The sequence below is a fragment of the Pteropus vampyrus genome, unplaced genomic scaffold, assembly GCF_000151845.1.
Source record: "Pteropus vampyrus isolate Shadow unplaced genomic scaffold, Pvam_2.0 Scaffold462, whole genome shotgun sequence".
NCBI lineage: Eukaryota > Metazoa > Chordata > Mammalia > Chiroptera > Pteropodidae > Pteropus > Pteropus vampyrus.
In genome coordinates this window covers 819,009-826,759 of record NW_011889243.1, presented here as the reverse complement: position 1 = coordinate 826,759, position 7,751 = coordinate 819,009, and the positions used below count along the sequence as shown (strand labels likewise).

The window sequence follows — 7,751 nt, the reverse complement described above, 5'->3', positions numbered from 1 at the left end:
TCTTGTTTGATTATAGTGTCTGGTTTTTCTGTAATGAGCAAATAAATGTAATGAGCATTTTAAACAAGATTGTATAATTAAATACAGCTAAGGAGACCTAGAATTTGTTAAAGGCAGAAGATTTAGCAGCCTGGCAGTGTCTTAGTTCATCTGACTTTTTAATATTTGTCCCTAGGCACCTTCGTGACAATATATAGGTATAATTATATGTTAATAGTGAAAGTCAAAACTCGCTTGCCCTGGAAATAAGTATTCTCTAAGTGTAGCTTTCCAAGAAAAGACGTGGTCTATAAAAAAGAAATTCATGGTTCAAGGTTATAAGAGGGAAATTGTGGCATTACTTTATCTACAGTGGGTAAGATAATTAAGGGTTCTGTAGGCTATCAATTCATTCAGCACCAGTAGTTAATTCAGTTAGGGTCTCAAATTGGAGACAAATTTAAAAACTTTTCCTGTGTTAACTTAATTATTCCTGTTGCCTGCTGAGCATGTTTAATTACCTTCATAGAATTCTGTCATCACCACCTTCTTTTCCAGTAACTCAAGCTTTAAATTTTTTTTTTTCTGGGTCTAGTCTAATTGTCTTAGTCTCAAAGTGTCTTAAAAATTCACCTTGAATAATGCCCACATTGTTGCTCTCTATTAAGCAAGTATGTTGACTTAAAAGTAGGTGATTTGTATTCTCTGCTACTGTCTTCTGCATTTTCAAGTTTATTTTGTAAAAGAGACAGCATCTCAGAGAGCTAAATGTGAATATTTTCTTTACCATCAGGACAAAGCAGGACCTCATAAGGAAATCTACCCTTATGTCATCCAGGAACTTAGACCCACTTTAAATGAACTGGGAATCTCCACTCCAGAGGAACTGGGCCTTGACAAAGTGTAAACCCAATGGGTAAGCAGCATACCACTGAATAAGGCAGGAAAGAATCCAGGGAGGGGTGAGTAAGTGACATTTCAGTGTTCTCAGAGTAAGACATTTTAATGAGCTTGTTAGAGGCTGTGAACATAGAGATTTAGAGACTACCAATGATGATAACTTTACGAAGCTAGGAGTGTTATTTCTAGTTGTTATTATTATTCTTTTAGGGGTATAAAGGCAAGTAAAAGTCTCCTTAATTAAAAATTTATATAAAATATATCAAGCATAAAGAATAGCATAGAGAATAAATGTAACCACACCCAGATTTTCAGATATTATTTTGCCATATATGCTTTAAGTTCCCCGTCCCCACCAAGAAATGATTGGTTTCACATAGAATTGAAGCCCTCTGTGTACCCTTTCCTTATTCTAGCCCTTTAACCTCCAGCAAACTGAAGGTAATCAACTACATTCAAGGTGTTTATCATGCATGCTTTTATACATCTATTTGTTTTTAACAGCAGAGTTTTTTTAATTTGATGCTTTTGTTTCTGTGTGGCCAGCCGGGTTAGAATTTAATAGTCAAGTCAATATTCATTGATAATAAAAACTTATTTGATACCTTGTTCTCTGTGGAAAGATAGCAGGGAATAAAACTAGCCACAAGATTGTCTAGGTAGTGAGCAATGTGCAGAAAATCCTTTGTAAAACAAAATATATAAGTAGTAACTCATATTTTTATTTTATTTAACAAACATATACAGTATATATAATTCTTGATATGTGTCACACACTGTTTTAAGTGCTGTATAAATAATAACTCATTTAATTCTCAAACAGTCCTGTGAAGTAGTTATTATTATTATTCTCATTTTACTATTTACTGATGAGAAAACAGGCACCTTGTCTAAAGTCACATTTAAACCCAGGTAGTCTGGCTCCAGAGTTGATTATACTTACTATGCCACATGTCTTGTATAGGCATTTACTAAGGCCATACTTCTAATTCTCAGAGGTAAAAAAAAAAAAAAATGGGGCTTAAATAAAGGTTTTGCTTCTGAAAAATAAGTTTATTTTTAGAAGGTGAAACTAAACTATATTATAAAAGTTTCAATAAAAGTGGACCCAAAATTATTTGAGGGACTATTATCAGATCCCTCACAAGATAAAGAACCAGTGAGCCTGGTTAGGATATCAGTAATAAATACTTATTTAAAACTCTTGGAACTCAAAGAATCCCTACATTCAGTCTTCCTGCTGACAGATTGAGCAGAAAATGCCTGAGGTTTTGTAATCCACTTTTGAGATCTCTTTAAAACTTGCTTTTTGGAGCAGAAGTCTTAATTTTATCTTTGTTTATCACCACTACCTCCCTGAAATCAGATAGCTCATTTTTGTAATAAATGGAAAGGTTTTTGTGTGTTATTAAACATTTCTGTGAGTACTTGGAGAAAACTAGATTTTCAAAATAGAGGATTTCCTAGTTAAATTCTTGAAGCTCTTGTCTGTGGTTCATATTTCATAATGAAGGAAATAGACATACAAGCAACCTCTTAAGAGGTGGTCTAAACACCTCTTAATTTTTATTTTATCAAGTATTAATCCAAGGAGTCTGGAAGATCTTTGTTATATAAGATATATTCTAGCTGCAATAACAGGTTTCTTTTAAAAAAAAATTTTAAAGGGCAACTCCCCAGCACTTTTCTGATTGGAAAAGAAGACTAACCCAGTAAGCACCAGGTGTATAAACAGCAAACCACAGAGCTAGTCCCCTGTGAGTTGACTGTAGGCAGGATTAAGTAAGAGCTACACAGACGCAGTGATTTCCTTCGGCTGTTGCTCTGAAGAAGGTTAGTTTTAGTAAGATTTCTGCCTTTTCTTATTTCCTGGCTAATTCTTCATGTTTTCTCTTACAGATGGGCTTCCCAAGGATTTACTGATTATGTTACTTGAGTAAACAATCACCTGGAAATACTGATGATAACATATTACCTTATTTGAACAAGTTTTCCTTTATTGAATACCAAACTATATAATAAATAAAAATGGCTTTAATAAAAATGACTTTGAACCGAAAATAGATATTGTTCCATGTGTTTGCATTTAAAAGCAGAAAATGAACTATAGTAGGTCCATTGGCTTCACGGTTTTATTGTCACTTTATGTGCTGAGAGGACTGCTTTAATTTTTTGGAAACCACCTGACATGAAAGTCAACTATATAAACATATTTGAATGCACTGGCTGGTAAATTAGCTAAAAGCTAAAATTCATTTATATCAAATTTCCTTGTTGACAGGGTCAGCAAGCACCCTGGGTGGGCTTATGGGATTTGTTGTCAGGGGATCAAATTGTGTGCCTTCCCAAATCATATAAAGTTTAAAAGTGGTTATTGAAGTAATCTTGAGGATGTGCTGTGAGGTAACCAGCCCCTCTCTTAGTTCCCCTTTCCTTCCCTGCTGGTTCTTCCCTAGCAGTGCAGTATTAGCCTTTGACATCAAAGAATTTGCTATTGTAGATTTTGAGGCTTTCTGCTTAAAGAGCTGAATAAATGGGTTTACTTCTTGAAAGAATTAATAAACAACTCCTGTCTTATTTTAGAAGTCCCATAATACTGGAAACCAGCTGCTGGATAAAAGGGTTCCAGCTCTGAGTGACTTCTGCTATAACCAGTTCAGACTGCAGCATTTGAGGAATAGGATTAATATTAGGTTGAAATTTAGATTTCTCCCCTAAACCCATGTAAGGAAATGTTAGTAAAATTAGTTTTGGTAAGCTTTAACACAAATGACCTTTTATAAAAAGGTGATTCCCTACCAAAAAGCCCCCTCCTTTTTTAAGAAGTAGAAATGTGAAATAAACTAAAACAACCACCTACATCTGTTTAATGGTTCTTAGGTTTGATCTTTTTGTGGGCCAGCCCTTTTCCCCTCATTCCATGTAGTATAACATCCTAGTCTCTGCTGCTCTGTTTTTTTCTCCAGATTCTATAAATGTTGCTTCCCTGCCAAGGATGAATATCAACATCATCCTGTCCTTATAACCCTAGAGACTGGGGGGCAGGGAGAAGCGGTTAACAGAATAATCACATATGTAAAGAAGTCATGGCAGATTTTTAAAGTTCTGTGAACAAACATATTGGTACTGTGAGAGAATGTTTAAGTTCAAGTCTAAAGGATCGGGCCTGTTTGTTTATACAGGGCTTTAGCTAAAAGGTAATTTCAATTATTGTATGTCATGTTTGGCTTTTGCAACATGAGAATGGGGAGGAGGGATCTTTTTTGACAGCTCCCATATGTGTATACATAATCACATTTAAATCTGCTGCTTTAATTACCAAGATCAAAAGGATTTACTATAACTAGCTGAAAAAGGACCATGTCATTATCATGGGCTCTTAATATATAGGAGGAAGACAAAATGATTAAAATGGTTTCTGTTCTTAATGTCATGGGAGGTGCTTGAGAAAGGAACAGGTTCACAACTATCTACAAGGGTAAAATAAGTGCTGTGATGGTCTTTATGCCACAAACATGTATTGAACAGGTACTGTATACTAAGCATTGTGTCAGGTACTGAAGGTAAAGCAGTGAACAGGAAGGACAGAATTGGAGCCGAGAGAAACTGGATGTACGGGCACAATTTAGGAAGCTACGCCTTGTGGTTATAAATCAGGATTTTGAGTTATGGTAGTAGCAATAGAAATAGAAATGAATTTTAAGTCACATTCTTGAGGTGTAGTTAACTAATTGATGAGGGGGAATGAGAGCTCTTGGAAAGCCCATTTTACAGATTTGAGTAATGGTGCCATTCACAGGAAAATAGCCAAAAGAGGAGCTTGCTGCTTGGTAGAGAGGGTACTGCATTTGATTCTGGCCCTGTTAAATTTCAGGCATTAGTGGACAGGGTAGGCCTAGAACTCTGGAAAGAGACAAAGACTAGAGGTTTGAAACAACGAAACGTGAGATTTCTAAGGAAGGCCATTAGATGTGAACTACATAGGCTAATAAGTTGTGGGAGCAAGTACATTTAGAGGGAAAGAGGAGAGTAACTATTACAGAAAATTTCAAACATTTACAAAAGTAGAATGGTATTATAAATTCCCATAAACTCATCACTTCAGCAGTCATCAATTCATGGCCATTCTTCATCTATATCATTTACCCCAACTCCAAATATTTTGCATCAAATCTTAAATGTCATGTTATTTCATCTGTAAATAAATATTTTGGAGTATCTCTATGTACATACACGTATTTAAGCACAACCACAACAAAGAAAGGCTGTTAAACTTTTTTTTAAAGGAAGTTTGTTGATGGTCTTTTTTCCTACAAATAAAAATATCTTTACTGTTTTTCTTCATTATAAAGATAGTACATGCTCATGAAACAATACAAAAAAGTACAAAAATAAATACCTAAAATTTCATCACCCAGTTATAATCACAGCTAGTATTTTGGTGACAATCTTTCCAAATGTTTCTCTTATGTACATGGATACACTTTTGCACGCTGTTTTACAAAACTTTTTCTTTCTTTCAGTAGGTCAAGACTATTATTTTCTATGTGGATAAATTTATGTCCTGCTTTTTAGTGGGGTGTAGTATTCTATAGTGTGGGTGTTTAAACTTGAGTAACGGTTTTTGTAATGATTTTGTCAAAAAAGTATACATGCATTAAAAATGCGCTAATCTTAAAGTGTACAGCTTGAATTTTTACGTATATGTATCTATGAAATCCAATGGAGGACTTCTAAACGCCATTTTTTCAGGATTAAATGAGACTAAGTGAGGTTATTAGCATATAGCAATGTTCAACAAATGTTAGTTTCTCTGCAATGGAATTGAAGGAGGTCAAGGCTGAATTACAGGAGGTGAAGAAGTGATCTTAGGCAACGAGGGAGGAGGACTCCTGAAGAAAGATTAAGTCTCAAGAGGGTGATTGGAGAAATGGTGATGGTTGAAAAAATATTGGCGTTTTTTTCCAATTAATTGACATTCATTTTATATTAGCTTCAGGTGTACAACATAGTGCTTAGACATTTATATAACTTACAAAGTGATCACCCCGATAACTCTAGGACCCATCTGACGCCATATAGTTTTTTTAATATTTTTTTGTCTACTAAATATTATTGACTATGCTGTACTTTATACCCCATGACTATTTTGTAACTGCAAATGTGTACTTGTTAATTCTTTCACAATATTGGCATTTCTTTTACATGCTGAAGATTTTTAGTATGTGCTGGGTTAAACTGGTAGCTAGAAAGTGGTTACTGTTTCCTTTGCATCTCAAATTCTGTTGAAATTTCTAAATTTACTTTTTACCTGAGTAAGTCATTTGTGCTATTAGAAACAGATGGGTATTGTGATGAGTTTTGTAAGTGCTAACTTTTTTTCTGGATTTATTGAAATATAGACAATTAGTTGCTCATATTTACATTGTACCATTCAATTAATTTTTTTCAGTTATAGTTGGCATTAGTTTCAATTGTACAGCATAATGATAAGAGATCTATATAACTCACAAAGTGATCACCCCACTAAATCTAGTACCCCCTTCCCCCTTACATATTTATCACAACATTATTAACTATTTTCCTTATGCTACACTTTTTATCTCCATGACTATTTTGTAACTATCCATTTGTACCTCTTAATCCCTTTGCCCTTTTTCGCCATCCCCTGCAACCTCCCTCCCATCTAGTAGCCCTCAAAACATTCTCAGTATCTATGAGTTTATTTCTGTTTTTGTTGTTTATTTTGTTCTTTAGATTCCACATGTACATGAAATCATGCGATATTTGTCTCTCTCTGACAAATACTTTCTAGGTCCATCTTTTTCCATCCCCTTCCTTTTTTTAGTCTGTATATGTCTTTTAATCTGAAGTGAGTCTCTTGTAGGCAGCATATGTAGGAATCTTGTTTTCTTATCCATTCAGCCACTCTATCTTTTGGTTGGAGGACTAAATTCTTTTCCGTTCTAGGTACTTGTTGATATGAATGTGTAGTTATTACCATTCTTTTCATATTTTTGATACATGTTTTTTATTCTTAAAGAAGTCCCTCCAACATTTCCTGTAATACTGGCTTGGTGATAAATTCTTTTAGCTTATTTTTGTCTGGGAAGCTCTTTTTCTGTCTTTCGACTCTAAATGATAACTTTGCTGGATAAAGTATTCTTGGTTGTAGATCCTGAGTTTTCATCACGTTGAATATTTTGTGCCAAGCTCTTCTGTCCTGCATGGTTTCTTTTGAGAAATCAGCAGCCAGTCTTATTGGTGCACCCTTGTAGGTAACTAACTGCTTTTCTCTTGCTGCCTTTAAGAGTCTCTCTTTGTATTTAACCTTTGGCATTTTAATTATGCTGTATTTAATTATGTGTAGGCCTCTTTGGGTTCATCTAGTTTGGGACGCTCTGAGCTTCCTGGGATTGTATGTCTATTTCCTTCACGGGATGAGGGAAATTTTCCATCATTATTTCTTCAAATAGCTCTTCAACTTCTTGTTTTCCTTCAGATGCCCTATGACACAGATATTTCTACATGTAATTGTGTCCCATAGCCTCCTTAAATTATTATTATAGTCTTGGCTTCTTTTTTCTTGCTGTTCTGATTGCGTGTCCTTGGCTTCTCCATCTTCTATATTTGATCTTCTTTATCCATCCACTCTGTTGATTCCCTCTAATATATTCTTCATCTCAGATAATGTATTCTTCATTTCTGACTGGTTCCCTTTTATAATTTCCATTTTAAAGTTCTCACTGAGTTCGTCTATTCTTCCCCTAAATTCATGGAGCATCTTTATAACCAATGTTTTGAACTCTGCATCTGTTAGATTCCTTGACTCCATTATTTCTGGATCTCTGTTCTGTTCTCTTATATTGTTT

The 7,751-nt window shown here is 34.7% G+C and overlaps 1 protein-coding gene across 1 annotated transcript in view; it reads left to right on the top strand.

Moving 5' to 3' along the window:
• The window catches only part of LOC105306845 (cytochrome c oxidase subunit 5A, mitochondrial), a 13,312-nt gene extending 10,372 nt beyond the window's left edge, over positions 1-2,940 (top strand). Inside the window, exon 5 of the mRNA XM_011382094.2 lies at positions 2,779-2,940. The gene's annotated coding sequence lies outside the window, so the exon portion shown is untranslated. The remainder of the gene's footprint in view (positions 1-2,778) is intronic.
• Positions 2,941-7,751: the final 4,811 nt, after the last annotated feature.